This window comes from Marmota flaviventris, chromosome 8, assembly GCF_047511675.1.
Source record: "Marmota flaviventris isolate mMarFla1 chromosome 8, mMarFla1.hap1, whole genome shotgun sequence".
NCBI lineage: Eukaryota > Metazoa > Chordata > Mammalia > Rodentia > Sciuridae > Marmota > Marmota flaviventris.
Genome location: NC_092505.1, coordinates 54129350 through 54148266, shown reverse-complemented (window position 1 = coordinate 54148266; position 18917 = coordinate 54129350). Strand labels below are relative to the sequence as shown.

The 18917-nt window shown below is 39.7% G+C and overlaps 1 protein-coding gene across 7 annotated transcripts in view; it reads right to left on the bottom strand.

The window, feature by feature from the left end:
• Window positions 1-16776, bottom strand: part of Znf148 (zinc finger protein 148) — a 149655-nt gene extending 132879 nt beyond the window's left edge. For 2 of the 7 annotated variants that reach the window (XM_071615258.1, XM_071615254.1), the window contains exon 1: window positions 16589-16776. The gene's annotated coding sequence lies outside the window, so the exon portion shown is untranslated. Of the gene's footprint in view, window positions 1-1141; window positions 1176-15728; window positions 16277-16588 lie in introns of those variants that run through there. The other 5 variants (XM_071615256.1, XM_071615257.1, XM_071615253.1 and 2 more) reach the window with 3 other exon arrangements.
• Window positions 16777-18917: the final 2141 nt, after the last annotated feature.

The following is an 18917-nucleotide window of genomic DNA, read 5'->3' as shown; positions in this document are numbered from 1 at the left end:
CCAACAGGGCTGGGGTTGTGGCTCAGTGGTGGAGCGCTGGCCTCACACATGTGAAGCCCTAGGCTGGATCCTCAGCTCCACATAAAAATAAATAAATGAAATAAAGGTATTGTGTCCATCTACAACTAAAAAAAAAAAAAAAAAAGTTACGAAAAAAGAAAGGACAACAATCCAGCACAGAGAATTACAGTTAAACTTAAGTACTTAAACAAAATTGAAGGTTCCCAAGTTCACTTTTTAGCTTATTTAAATACACACTATAAAACCAATTTGGTCATATTTTCCTCCAAACAGGCAAATACCCAGTTTCATTAGTCTATTCTTGGATAGGTCACCAGACTGGGAATAAGAGACCCAGAGTCTATTCCCAGCTGCAAAACAGACTGGTAATCTCAAGCAAATTATTCACTCAGGTTAAGGTTCTACACCCATATCATGCTGACAATACTGAAAATCTGCCCACAGAGAAACCCAAGACTACCTCCTACACCCAAAGGACAACTGCAAAAATATTTTTAGATTTATTAAATCAAAAAATCTGAATAGGATTTTATTTATAGCAATATTTAACATACTTGAAATTTCAAAATTCTGTGGTGCCTTTACAATTTTCCTCATAAAATTAATAAGAGAGCTTTTCTTTCAAATCACACCATACTTGTTTTGCAAAATTCTATATGTGAACAGAAAAAGTCATAATTATTATGTAAGACAAAAAGCCTCCTTTAAATTCAAGCTATGGAGTGGAGAAGAGCTTCAATTTTGTATTTCCTAACTTTAGCTTTTCGTCTACTATGTAAGTATTTCTTTCTCGGCACTGTAAAAGTGCTTGACAAAGTCTGGAGAGCAAAATTTGCCCCACAGCCTAATTCTGGAACGGCCTTAGTTCCTACCACCAGACTTAGCTCAGCCAATATAAGGACAGAAGAATACATTTTTTGCTCTTGATTCCAAGTAGAAAACTACTTGTCTAGTAGACCAAGTTACCAGCCTGATCTTTTCACAGACCCTAAAACTGTACACACAACTCAGTCCAACAGAAGATTTGCAAGAACAGAGTTGGTGGGGAGAGGAAGGAGTCCATTAGCCTTCGGCGCCCAGCTACCAGGCAGACACTTGTTAGCCATTGAGGAGCACTCACAAAGTTCCCCATCTCACGGCGGGCTGCAAGGCCGACCCGGAAGACTCAGTGTCCAGCGGCCGCGGGGCCCCACCGTCAGCCAAGGCCCAGGCACGCCAGCAGCCGCGCAGAAAAGCGAAAAGCGCCGGCCTCTCAGCGCCAACCTCTCAGCACTCCGCCACCGCCTCCCGGCACAGGCGCACGCCTGCGCGCACACACACTCCCAAACACAACAAAAGGAAGCCGTGGGAGCCGCGTGCGGAGGTCTGTTTGAACACTCAGCAAAAGACCCTCCCCTGACCCAGGCTGCCCGGACCAAGGGCCTGCTCACTTAATGGAGCGCCCCCGAGGAACCCCAAGCGCGCGCGGGTCCCAGCGGCCCACTAGCGCCACTGGGCCTGGCTCGGCTGGGCTCGGCTCCACCCGGCTCCGCTCGGCTGAGCTCGGGCCCACAGCCGCAGAGCTCTGTGCTGCAGCTCCGCCCGCAGCCCAGCGGAGCGCCAGGGAAGTCCAGCCTAAGCATCTGATCCAATCCGGCCCGCTCCAAAAGCCCACCGAACCGGAATTCCTACTTCCTGGGTTTTTTAATAAATAAAGACGCTTAATGATCCTAGGTAAAAATCCGCACCCCTACAAACCATGGCCCCTTTCCTTACAAAACCAGTCATCAAAAGTACTATCCAACACAACACCCCAGAACACAGCCCTGTAGTAACATAGGCTTACAATAAAAAAATCTTTCAGTAATGTCTTCCATAATCCTTCCTCTTACGCTTCCTTCTCCATATCTTAATTTTTCATCCTAGTTATCCGTGACCTGTTTTTAACCTAAAAGCTGTATTTTTCCCTAAAGAATTTTTCCCTGAAACATCGTTCCATTTTACTCTTTAGAAATTTACTTTTCTAATACTAACAAGCTTCATAAATTTCTTCCACAACTTGGCTATTCAAAAGTCTCTTAAATAAAACTTTTATTTTTATCAGCTCCTACCAAATCAATTCATACATAACTTCCAAACTGCATTTTTCTCATCTGTTCCTTCATTCCTTCAAAGCAAACACTTTACAACTTAACACACAAATTTGCCCCAAGATGCCCTCAAATTTAGTGAAACTATTCCAGAGCGGCCGCTAGTCACTGAAAAATCCATTTCCTAAGCATATCCCAATAACTTGACTAAAATCTTTCCAAATACTTTCTAACAATTCATTTGAATCACTCATAACTTAAAGACTACCAGGCCCATTTCCCTAAATACTAATTATATAACCTAATCGAATGAACAAATTCTTATTATGGGTATCTACACATACAAGTGCATACATTTTGACAAACACACATATTACAAGGACTCTGCACAACACCAAGTGTGTATTTCATTCTAATGCCTTGTATATTGGCTCTTCTCAAATTGGCAAGGAAAACATCCAACCTAGATGCTCAAGCATCCAAACCCTATCTTATGAAGTCAATTATCTATGTCAAACTTAAATAGTTATTATTTAAAACAACTCTCCATTTCTAAAATAACCCCTCCCAAGACCTTAAGATATCCATCACTATCCTAACCCACACAATCCACCCAAATACTCAGAACACACCCAACTCCACAAGGCTCAAGTATGGCTGAGGCAGGTCCTGGAAATAATTCTAGATCACTTCAGGCAAGGTTGTTGTATGTTAAGCCAAGTTTTGAGTTGAGAGCTAGGGATGTAACTCAGTTGTAAAAAGTGCTTGCCTAGCACATGCTAGGCTGGGTTGCATTCTCAGCACCCAAAAAAAAAAAAAAAAATCTTGAGATGTAACATCCTCAGGCTTTCTTAGACCTTCAAACTCGAAGTCTTCCTTATTAAATTTGATGAGTGACCAGATGAAGAAGTTAAGGGAAAAAAAAAAATAATAATGAATGCCAGCAGTCAGGATGCTGGAACTAAAGCTACACTAGGATGAAACACCAATACTCTGTGCCTTGTCATATTTTTCTCATTGCCACTTCATGTTTTTGCCTTACATATGTTCTCTCTCTGAAACATGAATATCAAAAGCTCTGACCTGAACAGGGAAGCTCAGGAAAAGTATTCTTTACTCAAAGGATGAAAGAGTTAATCACGTGAGGAATATAAAATGTAAATCATATTTGGAGCATATAGCATTGATCACTTAATGGTTTAAAAATGTCAGTTGTTTTTGAACAACTAATAATAAAAAAAAATTTTTTTTTTAAATGTCAGTTGCACCACGCATAGTGGTGCATGCCTGTAATTCCAGTTTAGGAAGCTGAGGCAGGAAGATTAGCAATTCAGGAGGATTTTTAAATTCAAGGCCAGTCTGTGCAATTAGCAAGACTGTCTCAGAATAAAATAGAAAAAAAAGCTGAGGATATAATTCAATGATAGAATACCCCTGGGTTCAATCCTCAGTACTATAAACAAATAAATAAATAAATGTATGCCAGTTGCTGGGACCACACTAAGGCACATTTAGTCACCTACTTGAGAGTCAAGTCTTTGGTAATACAAGGGAAAAGGCGACAGAAGGCAAAAGACTGACAAAAATGAACGCTACTACACAAATGGACAAATTACAGTTCAGAAGCAGAGACATAAACCAAAAAATAAGAGGCCTGGTCTAAGTTTCAAATATCATCAATGAAGGTAAGTATATGGAAGATGACAAAGGATTCAACCCCTAAGATTAGAATGCTCAAGATTTAAAATAATAAAAAGTCCAGACACAGTGACACATGTCTGCAATCCCAGCTACTCGGGAGGCTAAGGAAAGAGAATCACAAGTTTGAGGGCAGCCTGGCCAAATTAGCAAGATCCTATCTTAAAATGTACAAAGAGCTGGGAACGCAGATCAGTAAGACTTCCCTGAGTTCAATCCCCATTGCTGAAAAAAGAAATACATACACTGGGGCTGGGATTGTGACTTAGAGGTAGAGCGCTCACCTAGCACTCATGAGGCACTGAGTTCGATCCTCAGCACCACGTAAAAATAAAGATATGGATCCACCTATAACTAAAAAAAGTAAATATTAAAAAAATGCACACACTGAATTTATATCAACATATTACAAATGAGTAGTTATGCTTCTGCAAAATATCATCTATGCTCTAAATAAAAGAATTGACAGAAATGATGATGAATATAACAAACAAATCCATCTATTTCCCTCAATCCCTGGGCCACAAAACAACTTGGATTTTTATCATCTCTTAGGTGGATTGTTGTGACCATTTCCTTTCGTCTCAAGCTTGATTTTTTTCTGGAAAACCTGTTCCTTTCATGTCTTAGCTCTATCACTCTCCTATTCCTTCAGCTTGATAAAAAGTCTTACTGCTTTGGGCTCCTCAAGGTCATTCCCACTGTTACTCTATCACTAAAAAATTGGTTTGCAGTCCATCTTATTCACTTAAACTATTAACATCTATCAAACTTCAGAGTACTCTTTTCCCCAATAATTTCAATCCCATTCTGTCCCATATTCAGTCATTATTCTCAATGACCTCAACAATGAGGATAAAAAAACTTTCTACACTCTGGCCTTCCTCAGCTCCTAAAACCAGCATCTGCACTTCAGCTAGCCACATGTACATACTGAAAAACAGGCCACCAATTGAGACCCCCGTTCTTTTTAAACACAACCACATATATTCTACTTATACACATACTCTTTACCATCATTTAGCTCACTTGTTTCCTACATAATTTAAAACTGTCCCTCAGCCATTTCAGTACTGTCCTCTACAGAATATCATGACCTTCCATTATACTCACTATGCATCTCCCCAGAGACAGACTATCCTCATCATCTGTCTTCTCCACACCCACACACTGGGTCTTAAACACCTCCAGAAAGCCATGAAATCTCCCACAACAGATTAATTCTAAATACAACTCTCCATTTCCTTAACTAATCTAAATCAATTTCATATTTAAATCCTTAATCCTATCAAATAATCAATTCCTTCCACAAAATTCCCTTAAATCACACCTTCTCCACCTGTAATCCTCTTTACAACTTCTAAAATGCTCTATCTTCATCCATCTGTTACTTCTTGCCTCCAGTTTTAGAAAAGTTGTTCTTCCTTTACAAACTAAACTTGTTAATACAATTCCTACATTCATTGCTTTCTATTCTTCCAATCCACTCTACCAGTAAGCCTCCATCTTGGTCTGTGAATTGCTCTCTTGAAGACCACAAAGGGAAAAAGAAAGAGAAGTAGAAAAAATTCTATGTAACATATCCTATGAGCCACTATCTAAGTCTTTATCCTCTGACAATGAGACGTGGACTACCACCTTGGTTTGTATAGGCACATGATTCTACTCTGTACACACTCTTGCAAATGATTCTTAGTGTATCATTACACTCTGATCTCTCTGCTTTCTGCTTCTGTCTCAAAAGACTACTGTTTCTCTTCTTAAGTTTAAATTGTGGGCACTTTCACAAGTTTTGTTCTGGAACTTTCTCTATTTCCCTCCACTTCGGGGTCTCATTCCTCACCAATGCATCTACATTTTTGTTCTCCATATGGATATCTTCCCCTAGGCCCCCTAAATGAGCTTTAAACCATCACCCTCTGCTACAATCTACATATATTCCTGAGGAATTTAATATATGACTTCTTTTTAGCTAGATTCAACTACTTGTTCCAATTAACACTTTAATTATCAGTCCAAATAATTTCATAACCATCACTGCCCTACCAAATCCAGAATTAGTAGCTTCAATTATCACTCTCTGTACATATTCCCAAATCTCTACTGAACCTCTTTCCTCAGTTTCAATCCAGTATTTTTAACTCTAGCTAGATAACTCCCCCATGGATATTTCCATTGGTACCTTACACAATGATCAACGTGTCTTAAAATACCAAAATAGTTCTAACTAATCAAATTAATTTCTGTTAATGGCATCAAAATTCTCAGTCACCCAGGTTATAAGCCCTAGAGCTTCCATTTTCTTTTTCTCTACTGTTTCTCAAAAGTCCCTTTCAATTCGCTTTTTATTAAATTATTTATTTATTCTAATTTGTTATACATGATAGCAGAATATAATTCATTTCATATTACACATTTAGAGCACAATTTTTTAAGCCACGCACACAAAGTATTTTCACACCATTCATATCTTTATACATGTACTTAGGGTAATGATGTCTAACTCATTCCACCATCATTCCTCAATTTTTATAAATATTTTAAATATTTTTAGTTGTAGATGGACACAATACTTTTATTTTATTTTTATGTGGTGAATAGGTAGGCTCAAACCCAGTGCCTCACACATACCAGGCAAGCGCTCTACCACTGAGCCTCAACCCCAACCCCCCCAATTCTTTCTTTGAGGTATTTTGAAGTATTTGTTTTGTTTGGTTTGGTTTTTTCCTAGTAGTAGGTATTCAAACCATCACTGACCTACATCCCCAGTCCTTTTATTTTTTATCTTGAGATGGGGGTCTCACTAGATTACACAGGCTGGCCTCCAACTAGTGATCCTCCCGCCTAAGTCTCCCAAGTTGCTGGCATTACAGACATGTGCCACCACACCTAGCTCTTTCAGGTATCTCATATCTATCTATCCCTTTCCTTTTATTTCCATTACCATCATTCCCAACTGGGATCCTCAATATTTCACACTCTTGCTGTAGCCTTCTTGTCTCCCAGTTACCATGGTCTCCTCATTACAAAAAAGAAAATGTCACCAGATAGCATTCTTAAGCTCCCTCATTTCCCCACTCAAGTCATCAATAGTTTCCCAATACCACCTGAGTCAAGTTAAAACTCTTTAGACATCCCCAAAATGGAAACTACTCAATTGTCCAACAGTCATGGAATGGATAATTACATTGTGGTACATTCACATAATGGAATCTCAAGAAGTAATGAAAAAGAATGAACTATAACTATATGCAACATGATCAACCTCACAGAATAATGTCAAGCAAAAGAAACTGACACAGAAAAGTATGATTCCACTTATATGAAGTTCAAAAGCACAGCATTACTCTGTTATGATTTAGAAACCACAATAGTTACTGTGGGTTATAGGAAACATCAACTTGGAGGAGATACATAAGGTAGCCTTCTGAGATATATTCTCTCTATTATATATTCTCTATTTATTCTCTGTATTAAGCTGGGTAGTGGGTATATAAATGTACACCTAACAAAAACTCATTTACCTGTACCCTTAGTATGTGTCATATCTCAATAAATAAATTTTAAAAACCAATTAAGCCCGGATTTTGAGGCCTTCCATCTACTTCCCAGCTTGATTTCCCTCCATTCTTCAAAATGAACCCTAAAGTATAACTAATTTAAACTGTCAACCCCTAAACACACCCAGAATCTTTGTCACTCATATCTCTTCTTAGAATGCCAACTCTCACCATCTTGTCTACTACAATTCTATTTACCCTGCAAGGTCTAAGCTACACCCCAGTTTCTCCACAAACCCAAATCTGATCAAAGTTGCTATATTTATGTCATTACCCCCATTTTGTCCCCAGATAACTCCCTGAAGAACATGGACTATGTCATATAAAAATATGTATTCTGCACATTGCCTACCATGAAAACTTGAACACAGCAAGGGTACAAAAATATTCCATATAAGTACATCCTGGCAGTCCACTGAAAACACCCTAGAATCTAACCCCTCCGTCTTATATCCATACATCACTGTCTCAACTCTCAATTCTTTACAATTCCCATATTTAATCATTCAACAAATAATTAAGCACCTATTACATAAAAGAAACTATACTATCTAATCTACTGTACTCCAATAAACTACCCTAAAATGCAATTCAATTTCAGCTATTGCCATTTGAATTTTTCCACAAGTATAAATTTACAGTCATTTTTCCAGTCCTCCAGTCCTACCTCCAATCCCATCCCATCCCCTCATTTCTAATCCTACTGTTAATTCAAGCCCTTCTTAGTTTCTCCAGTAACCTAATTGGTCTTCTTATCTCCAAACTTACTTTACTACCATAGTGGCCCCAATTCTTTATGGTATAGCTATAGTGAGATTATGTTTTCTAGGGCTAGGGGTATAGTTCAGTGCTATAATCTAGCATATTACCTGCCTGGCATATACAAAGCCCTGGGTTCAATATATAGTACTTGGCTCAATTCTCTACTTAAAAATGCTCAATAGCCATACATTAATGATACATGTTAACATACTTTAATCCTTTGTTAACATACTTTAATCCTCAAATCCTCACAACAACCCCTCACAGGAAGGTATAATGATTACCAATTTCCTGATGATAAAACTGAGAATCAGAAAGGAAGTAATTCTCTACAATCATAGACTGTGTAAATAGAAGGTCTAAGACTCAAACCCAGCTTCTGTTTGCTTACTAAGCACAACACCATGTCATATCAAATACAAACTACTTGGTTTAGCTTTCAAGGTCATCCATTTTCTACCCAACACCAACTGACTCTTTTTACTTTCTATCATACTGTGTCCTATTCATGAATTCTATGTTCCAAATTACAGGTTGTGATGAATTGTTCAGTTGATCATGAAATCAGTTTAATAGGTAATGCCAACCCCACCCTGCAGCCAGCTCTGTTTTCCTTTTTTAAAAAAAATAATAATAAATATCATCCAGCTGGGCACAGTGGCACAGGCCTGTCATCCCCCACAAGACCCTGTCTCTAAATAAGATACAAAAATGGGCTGGGGATATGGCTCAGTGGTTAAGCAACCCTGGGTTCAATCCCAGTACCAAAAAAAAAAAAAAAAGAATAAATATCATCCAAGCACATCCAATCATCCAATATGGTAAGGATAGTTATTCTATTAAGGATAGTATTAAGAACAGTTTATTATATGAAATTTCTGGGATTTTTAAATATTTGTATTAGTTGTTGATGAAATTTTTTATTTTGTCTGTTTATTTGTATGTGGTGCTGAGAATTGAACCCAGTGCCTCACATATGCTAGGCAAGCACTTTACCACTGAGCCACAATCCCAGCTCCTGAAATTTCTGTTTTATACATACACACAAACATGTATTTTTTTAAGTGAAGATGTGGCTTGTTTTTCTTACTGTGGATCATAGTTTAAAAAAAAAAAAAAAAAACTTAACCATTTCTCTTTAGATCCTAGGCTTTTAATACCCAAGATTTTATTTATGCTAATAATCCCTAAGGTTGTAATGCTCTCTTTTAATAACCTTTACCAGTCAGATCTACCTATCCCTTCAAAGTCTAGCTAAAAATCCAATTCTATGCCATTAAAATGCAGTCCCAGGTTCCTCACCTAGTCAAATGCATTTTCTACCCTTTAACTTAAAACATTGGGAGGATGAGAATGTAGCTCAATAATAGAGCCTAGTGTGTTCAAGGACCTGAGTTTGATCCCCAGCACCCACCCACCCCGCAAAAAAAAAACAGCTTTAGTAATATTTGGCATTACCAATTTCCTGATGATAAAACTGAGAATCAGTGTATTCTTATGATACACTTGTGATGATTGTATAAAAATTTATGCAAAATGCTTTTTCATATGACCAACATGTTTCATGTGTTAAGAAAACTCATCCCAATATATAATATGTACTATCTGATAAAGAAAACTCATCCCCTTATTTTCTGAAATTCTTAATTATAAATCACATAATTTCTATAATATTCCAAATTTCTATTTATTCATATCCTTCAAACAGCCTTACCATCTTCCTCCTCAAAATAGCCCTTTCAAATAATCCTCTTTACCCTCCATATTCTCAAGCTTTCCTTGAAACATACCCGTCTTTACTGATGATTGAACCTCAGGGCCCTAAGAATACCAGGCAAGCACTCTACCACTAAGCTAAACCACCAGTCTCCTTTTTCTCCCCCATTTTGAGACAGAGTCTTGCTAAGTGGCCTTGAACTTATGATGCTCCTGCCTCAGCCTCCCAAGTAGCTGGGATGACCAGCATGCACCACCACACCTGGTAATCTTTTTTTTTTTTGAGTATGCTTCTAATTATAACAATCCTATACATTCTTTAGACAGATTTTGCCTTCTGCAATTTTTTTCTTCAACTAGACCTTCTCAAATTATTTTAATGCATTTCCAACGCATATTTTTATGAGCCCCATTAAATCCTGCGAAGGAAATGTCAAGTTATGAATAAATGAAACGGATACAGCAAACATACGGATAATGCAGATCTTCTAAATTATCTCACATACCTTCTCATTCACTCACTTATTCAAAAAATCATGTGTCCACTGGATACATGCCCTCAGTTCAGTCTGTTCTATTCCGTAATTCAGAAAGCAGCTTTGAGAAAAGTGTGCAGGAAAATGCCAGGATAACAGGGCCAAGTTGACTCATGCTTTTCACTCACAGAGACTAAGTAATTTACAGGGTACAGTCGCAGAATAGGACAAACTAAAAGTTACACTGGACATAGATGGAAACAGACCCCATAGTTATTGCAGGGGGCTCAACATCTACCCAACAATCCCGAATTTGAAAAGAAACAAACCAGAAGGAGTAACTAAAGTGAAACAGGCATAAAGTACTCAGACAAAAATAGATCTAGACTCTAGGTTCATTCTAGGGCTACAAGAGAAATTTGGAGCCATTTAGTTCCCCTCTGAGATCCCTATGGAATTCTTTCAAGTATATAGCTAAAGTTTGGTTCACTTAAATTCTTTCCCCAAACCTTAGCAAATATTCATGTCTCCATTCTCTGAACTCCTACAGCACTTAGTGTCTGTAAAACTCATTTGTGAACTTAAATCATGAAGTATCTTGCTCAAGGTAATGAAATTGTTAATGAATGCACCTAGAACTTATTTATATAGTTCAAATTATCATGGTCCTCTTTAAAATAAGATACCTTGGGAGTCTATCATTTATTCATTTATTTACTCCATCCACCCAACCATCGGATACACTCAACATTTATCTAGTGCCTAACTAATATGAAGTCATCACCACTGCTCAAAATATTTCCAGCTTCCTCTTAGGGAGTATTTTCTAAAAATCAGTTTCTTAGTCAACCAAGAAATCGTTCCTTTTTTTTTTTTTTTTTTTAACTAACTGAATTTAAAGTAAAACTTCTCTTCACTTACTCTATTTGATACTGACTGATCTTCAGCATTTCTTAAAAAATTCAATTTTTTTTTTTTTTTTTTTGAGACAAGGTCTCACTAGGCCTTAAACTTTCAATTCTCCTGCCTCAGCCTCCACAGTAGCTGGGATTACAGGTGTGCACCACCATACCCAGCTAAAAATAAAATCTTTTAAAGTAAAAAAAAAATCATCAACAATGACACTATTCAGAATAAGAGTATAATTTGTATTATTTATAAATGTGCCATCTTGGAGGAATTATAAATTCTTGAAGAATAGGGACAATGTTTTACTCACCTTTATTAGTCCCCTTCTCCAGTAGGTACTCAATAAATAGTTAAATTGTATAAATTAGCACTAGAGGCTCAAAGATTATTTTAAAAAAAAAATTCTGAACACTACTATTGAAAATGATTATCAAAATACAAAAATCTCACCTGGAGATATATTTTTTTTAATTTTTCTAAAATCATACACTGTTAGTAAATTACTTTACAACTGCTTTTTTCTCTTAAAATAATGTAAATATTATAAATTCCTTGAGTGAAAAAAAAATAAATCTAACTTTTTTTTTTCAATACTGGGGACCAAACCCAGGGACACACATGCTAAGCTAGTGTTGTACCACTGAGCTGCACCCCCAACCATTTCACCCCTTTGGAGCCAGGGTCTCACTAAATTACCAAGTTTGGCCTTGAACTTGCAAGCCTCCTGCCTCAAGTAGTTAGGATTATAGGAGTACACCACCGCACCCAGCATCTAATTTTTTTTATTATCCTAAAAATGAATTAAATTAGGCTGATTCTTAAAAAGCTAGAGATAAAGCCCAAATTAAATCAGTGCCCACTCCAGACCAGATTTACCTCAGATTAAATAAGCCTTATGTTAGAAAAGACTTTTTGATTCTATCCATTTGATGTACTTGCAGGATTATTACAGTTTGATTCTATTCCATTCTGTCTTTTCCCCTTAAGCTAGCAACCCTCCAATCAAATACCCCTCTGTCCTCACTCTCTCAAACACACACACACTTTTGTCCACAATATTCCCATAGTACTCAGTAATTTCATACAGTCCAACTATTATCAGTAACAGTGAACACTACTTTCTAGCAGTCATTCAACAGGTTATTTATTAAACACTTAAGAATCAAGCTGTAGAGTTCCCCCAGAGATTAGTCTCAGCTCTAGAGCAGGTTACTTGCAAAACAAAGAGGATAATTCCCATAAGCAAATACAAAATTTAACAGTAAAAATCTACATATGAATGCCATTTTTATTAAGAATAAGAACACAAGGCAAAGTGGCTCCCACCAGTAATTCCCAATGCATCTGTAATCCCAGGGACTCCAGAGGCCGAGGCAGGAAGATAACAAATTCAAGGTCAGCCAAAGCAACTTAGTGAGACTCAGTCACAAAATAAATAGAAAAAAGCTGGGGGATGTAGCTTGGTGGTTAAATAAATAATAAGGAATCCTTTCAAAAGGTGCAGTTACTTAAACAAGACTTCCTAAAAGAAGTGGAGCATTATCTTTCTGTTTTCCCTATATCCATCTCACTGGCCTGGACCTCATATACAAATTTTCAAAAACACTAATACTTTATGACTCTACAAGCAGCAGAGTTTTTCCACTACAATCCCACTGCATTAGTGGCTGAAATATGCTCATTTCTTTAACTACCAGTTTCACCATCATAAAGTAAATCTCCTGCACATCAATTATATCAAAATGCCCAGCATCCTCCCAAATTATTACTTCCAGAATCCCTATCCCTCATTTTTTGCCCTTATCACATTTCTCTAGTCCTCTCTCCTTACACACACACCCCAAACACACACACATAAACACACTCTCTCCACACCAATCCATTCCTTCCTAAAAGCAGGAATCAATCAGGGTGCAATAGTGCACATCTGTAATCCCAGTTACTTGAGATTGAGGCAGATCCAAAGTCTGAGGCAAGTCTGGGCAACTTAGCAAGATTCTGTTGCAAAATAAAATTTAAAAAGTACAGGAGATGTAGCTCAGTGGTAGGCCATTCACCTCATATACATGAGGCCCTAGGTTCAAGCCCCAGCACAAGAAAAAAGAGAGAGAGGGAGGGAGGGAGAGAGAAAAAAAAAAGAAAAAGAAAAAGGAAGAATTGCCATACAAATCATGCCCTGTAATTCATGCCTATAATCCCAGCAATTCAGAAGGCTGAAGAAAAAGGATCTCAGGTTTGAGGCTAAACTCAGCAATTTAGCAAGATTCTCAACAACTTAGTGAAACCCGGTTTTGAAAAATAAAAAATAAAAAAGAGCTGGGGATGTAACTCAGTAGTAAAGCAACCCTGGGTTCAATCCCCAGAACAACCACCACCAAAAAAAAAAAAAAAAAAAAAAAAGCCATAGAAGCCTAGGAAGAACATTCAGTGGTCATTTCAATAATCTTCCAGACTTCATGCACTGAAATTCTCCAGAAGACTATCAAAGAATACTGCAACCTGGTAACTAATTCCAAGATGAATAATTTTCACTGTCAAGCAACTCCTCCTCACCTCTAACCAGTATATCTAATGCTTCAAAGATACTCTTTTCTCCAAGGCAGTTTTCCTTAAAGGTCCATCCAAATTTCCCTTTATTATCTCACCCAGTATTTTCAGCCTAATTCTAAATGCTTCTCTCAACTTCATGTCCTGCTAGTCTAAATCCTAATCTAACACAATGGGAAGTGAAGACATACAGCCTTAAATTGTTGGACTCTAAAATGAAGCTTAAGCATATTATTTAAAGGTATAAGACATCAAATAAAAGAACTAAAATAACAACTATAAAGATGAAAAAGGAGAAGGAAAAGGGAGATAATATCAATAACAAATCCTTTTCATTCATTGCCAGACTCAGTGGTGTACACTTATAATCCCAGCTACTCTGGAGACTAAGGTAGGATGATCACAAGTTCCAAGGTCAGCCTGCACAACTTAGCAAGACCCCAAAGAGCTGGGTATATAGCTCAGTGGTACAGCTTCATTTCCCAGTACTCACCTCCCCCCACACACCGGGGGAAAAAATCCTTTCATTCATTGAAGCATGACTCCTTGATAATGTCATTTTGATAAATCAAAAAAAAAAAATGGTATATGCCCATTACACAGAGACCTGGAGAAAAGTATGAAAAGAACTTAAAACTTAGGCTTGGAAGTAGTAGCCTCTGGAAAACAGAACTACAATGGACAGGCAAGACTGGGCTATTGCTTTTCATTCTAAGTCCCCTAAGAACAATTTTTATGAGACATTATTTCATAATGTAAGACAAAAAACCTAACATACTATATTTAAGTGCATCATAATTACAATTAAAAATATAATACACAGTATAAGAAGGGAAGAAAAACTGATCCTCTCATAGTACAGTAAAAATAGTTACCTCATACTATGTAACACAAGGAAGTCCTTTTAAAAGGTGAGTAATTCCAAATAAACTGAAACGTTTCCTAATATTTAAAATAATGATCCTGGATTTTTCTATAAGAAAATTTGTAATGAAAGTCTCTCTCCAATCTAATCCTAAATTAGCTTAATTCCTTAAAAATTTTTGCTAAAGGAATGCATGACTGATTTTTCCCTTTCCATCTTCCCCATTAATCTCCTGACTTAGACTTACATTAAAAAAATAAATAAAAATAAATTCACAGGTAACATGCTTACTATCCTCTTTTCAACATAATGTGCATATAATTTCTCTCAAAACAAAAGGTGAATAATATTCAGGTAAACTTTAAGAGCATGGTTCTTGCCCAGAGTTCCCTCTTGGAAATCAGGTCTAGTGTGGGCTCAGCAAATCCAACAGAGAGAGCCTGATTCATTTCCTGACATAGAGATTCTAATTGTCCCTCCAGCCTGGCTCTAGAAGTATCCAGTCTCTTCAGGTTCCTTTAGCCCTCATGATAACAGAGATCTGAACTAACAACCTAAGACCAAAACATATATTCTAGATCCTCTAGTCTGCATGCCCACATTTTGCTGGCAGATTTGTTTTCTTCAATACCACCATGCCTTAGTGAGAGTACAACAGGAACTATGTGTGAATGGCAAAAGATCTCCCACCATCCCCAGAGGTATGAGATACCAATCCAGTATACCAGACACATTTGAGCAACAAATGGCCACTATAAACGGACTCCCCCCACCATCAATTATAATCTTATGTACTGCAATCCAGGCTGAATAATAAGGCACAAGCTCCACTGGACCAAATAAAGCTGGGTAGTGAAGAAGAAAACCGCCAAGTCAAGTAATTTCTATTACAGCATTTGCTAGGATAGTGTTCATCCAGTCTCTGATGTGACAATACTTCAAATTCGCTAAAAATGTAAACTCCATGCCTCAAGAATTCCCATAGGCCAGGCTCTTTCTCAAGGTCCGTTTCAGAGGTTTTCATATTCACTGGTGCAGGACCAAAATGTCTCAGACCGAACTATAATTCTCAGTGACCCCAACCACAGCCCGGAACCACACTTACCAGATGTCATCTATTGAAGAGCCCAAACAGGTCCGGAACTAGGCCATCCTGGCCCATCTGAAATAACTCTTTAGTCCTTGGGCCAGCATTTATTAATTATGCCACGTCTATTTTATTATGCATTCCCTGCATCTTTTCTAACATTTAGCACTCCTTCTTGCTTCAAACGCTCTCCTTTCTATTCGCGGAAACTCCTATATTCCTTCTTTCCTTGCCTTGGAAACGCTTCAGTTCTTTCCATAATGAAATACCTAAGGTATCTGCACAATGAACACCCCCCAGTATCCTCAAGACTCCTCCACAGCCACCCCCTGCATTCCTCCACCTATCCGGCATCTTCCCTCCGGCCTCTCTCCCCCCTTTCACACTCCCACTATGTTTCTCGCAAGCATTCCCTTTTCTCCAACCCCTGCCCTTCCCTTCTACCAAAGAGCACACTCGGGCACCACCAGTGACTTGAGGCCTGCGGTACATAAAGCACTGCACCAGGCACGGTGGACAGAGACCTGGTGTCTCCCCGGCCTCTTACACCCTCGCCCAGCACCCTTGTGGCCTCCGCACGCGAGCATCCCACCTCTCTCTCTACCTCTGACACCCCCCTCACGCCTCGGAGGCCACCCCCGTCATTATCCGTTCTCAACCCCCCAACCCACCATCCGCGCCCTGCTTCCTCCCGTCCTCCAGCCAGCCCCTCCGTTCCCTGCGGCCTCGGCGGGTCGGTCCCCGGGCCGACCCCCGCCCCGCCATGGCTCGCTCCCCCCAGGGTCAGGCCGTTACCGCCGCGCGCTCCCCCCGCGCGCCGCCCCCTCCCCCTCCCCCGCCCTCCCCCGGGCCCGGGCCTGCCAGGCCGAGCGCTTTACCGCGGGCGGGCGCCGAGTCGCGCGGTCACCGACTGCAGGCGGTGGCAGCTTCAACCTTCCTTGGGGCCGTGAGAGGAGGGGAAAGGGGGAGGGGGGAGAACTTTTACTGTGGCAGCTTCGGCAACAGCTCCCACCCCTGCGCCTTTCTCCTCTTCCTCCCCCTCCTCCTCCTCCTCTTCCTCCTTCTCTTCCTCCTCCCAGAGCAGTAGAGAGGCAGACATGCCGCGGCTAGAGCGCCGCCGCGGTCGCCGCCACTGCCGCCGCGGTGCATTGTGGGAAGCCCCATACTTGGGGAGCGCTGTGCGGCGCCCGCCCTCGCCTGGCGCAGAGACCTGCTGGAAGACCCAGCGTGGCTTGGATTCCGGCGCCTGCGTGTCACCAGCTCTGCGTGGCCGGAGAACCTGGCCCCAAACCTCAGGTCCCCCGCTGCTGAACCCCGTAGAGAAGCGGTTTGGAAAAGATCGGAACTGAGGAAACCTCTTTTAGATGGGGTACCCCCGCTTTCAGTCTCAGTCTGTGCCTGGCGCCCGAAGAATTGGAGGACTTGGGAGTCGGGAGGACATCAGGCCTCGGGAAGTGGAAGGGGCGAGGACCTAGGTGAAAGGTTGTCGGCTAGAATTTCTTGGATTTTTCATTTATCCTCTTACCTAGCCCTCTTCCCCATCACCCCAAAAGCTCCTTTTCCGGAAGATGAAACCATGTGCCCTTGTCGCAAACCCTGTTAGTGTCTGCAAACTGAGATTCAGGTTTTGAGCAGAGAAAGATTAAGAGTTCTGGCCCTGGACCCTGTTGGAGAGGGTCTTATAGTATTTCGTGCTCGTTTCGCCTGGAACCCAAAACTCGGACGGTACAGCCGCAAAGGTCTTGGTAAAGCTCTCTTCAGAGCTAGAATTGCACAGTTGTCTCATTCTTTGGGACCCTTTAAGTGACCTTCGCCGAATTGTGACCTCCTTAAGGGGTGCCTTCATTAACTAACATTTATTAGGCGCCCTGAGGTGCTTGCCGGTACTAAAATGGCTTACAATTACTCATCTTTGTGTCCGCACCCTAGCACAAGGTCAGCCAGGTAACATAAAAGATACTCAGTGAATATTGAACATTATGAGTATCAGGAACTTTCTGTAGGATGAAACACCTTCATTATGATTTCTTAATAATAAGATGTAGGTTTTATTTAGAACATCTCTACAATATTTAAACAAACTTTGAAGGGAAAGGAAAGGGCATTAAAATATCTATATAACCTTTTCTAGAATTCTTCCCTGGTCCACACCCACCTTGCCAACTGAATGTTCATTTGAATAGTGCTTTTTGGCAAAACTCCAGACTCCCGCATTATGCACTTGTGATGACACTGAATTAGATTACTGTCTGCAAGGTTAATGTTCCCTCAGGCATTAACCTTAGTAAATCGTGATGCCTGTTTAGAAATAGCTGAGGCCCAGAGGTTCAGCTTAATTTAGACACAGGTAACTAAGAAGAGCAAGGATAAGCCACAGCTTCACAATCAACTCTCCATGTGCTTCCTCCATTAAAAAATATAAATTTTAATAAGATGACAGTGCATATTCTGTATGCTAATTGCAACAAAACAGTGATATAAGCTAGAGCAAGGGACAATTATCTGGAGGACAGCCTTCTGGCAACTTCTAATATCTGCAGTGGCATCAAATTCAGATGTTAAAATAAAAAATCCCTCTGGCAGCAAAGAATTAGACTTTCAGTATTAGGCAATGGGGAAACTAATAACTAAAAAGGGCTGAAGTCCTGGAGATTACACCATGGGGGCTAAAATTGATTTGTTTCCATTTGGAATACATCTAGTTTTTTGCCCCAAATGATAACCAAGAAACAATAAAGAACAACTGTCAGCTGTCTAAAATGGGCAGAATAAGGAGCACTATAGTAGTTTGACAGCAGATGTGATGGTGAGGAGTCAGTTTAGGCCCTAAATAGTTGAAACTTGTGAAACTCTTTCAGCCCCAGTTTGTTACCCCTACTTTTTTTTTGCTACCTCCCCAAACACCAGCCCTAGGCATTTACATTCATTCAACTTTGTTCTACTTTCTTTGTTTCATTCTTTTAATGTATATTAACAAGCCCACCTCTCAGTGGTACACATCTGTAATCCCAGCAGCTCAGGAGGCTGAGACAGGAGGATTGCAGGTTCAAAGCCAGCAACTCAGTGAGACCCTGTCCCTAAATAAAATATTAAAAAGCTCTAGGGATGTGGCTCAGTGGTTAAAGTGCCCCTGGGTTTAATTCCTGGTATCCCCAAAAGATGGAGAGACTCACAAGAAGTTGTGAATAGCACCGAGTCTCATTTATC